The sequence below is a fragment of the Sinocyclocheilus grahami genome, unplaced genomic scaffold (assembly GCF_001515645.1).
Source record: "Sinocyclocheilus grahami isolate Dianchi unplaced genomic scaffold, SAMN03320097.WGS_v1.1 scaffold44.1, whole genome shotgun sequence".
Lineage (NCBI taxonomy): Eukaryota > Metazoa > Chordata > Actinopteri > Cypriniformes > Cyprinidae > Sinocyclocheilus > Sinocyclocheilus grahami.
The window spans coordinates 63,883-64,658 of record NW_015505223.1 but is presented as its reverse complement, the minus strand read 5'-3'; positions in this window follow the sequence as shown (position 1 = coordinate 64,658).

Below are 776 nucleotides of genomic sequence, written 5' to 3'. Positions count from 1 at the left end.
GTTTTGAGTTGATTAGCTGATTGGCATGTCACCATATTCTAATTTGTTGAGATAGTGAATTGGTGGGTTTTTGTTAAATGTGAGCCAAAATCTTCACAATTAAAAGAACCAAAGACTTAAACTACTTCAGTCTGTGTGCATTGAATTGATTTAATACACGAGTTTCACAATTTGAGTTGAATTACTAAAATAAATGAACTTTTCCACGACATTCTAATTGATTGAGATGCACCTGTATACAGAGAACATGGAATTATAGGAAATTGACTAATGGACTAATGATTTACGTTTAGCCAATGGAAATGGCATAATGGGCCTATCTCAAGTTGTTTTAGTTGGTTACGTTTTTTATCGCCTTGACTTTGAAAGATTTTACAAAACTGAAACTCGTTTTCATACATAAATGAATTCATATAAACATTTTCTTACAAGAAGTCGTAATTTTGCGAACATCTCGGTATAAAGTAACCTATAACAAATATAAAAAATAAAATCTGTTTTAATCCTACATATACCAATAGTTGCTGAAAGCAGAATAAAACTTATTAAAGTATGGGTTACAACCATATTTAGTAGCATCTCACTTTATTATAACATAAATCTATCTGTCAGACTTAGCATTCTAGCTTGCGTTTGTGCTTATACATAAACTTTTTCACATGAAAACACCACAGTTTTTCATAAAACATCTGCATGTCAAACAACGTCATGATTTACATAACCTATAAACGTCTTCAAGGAAGATAATATGCGTTCTTCAGTCTCTAAAAGGTCAA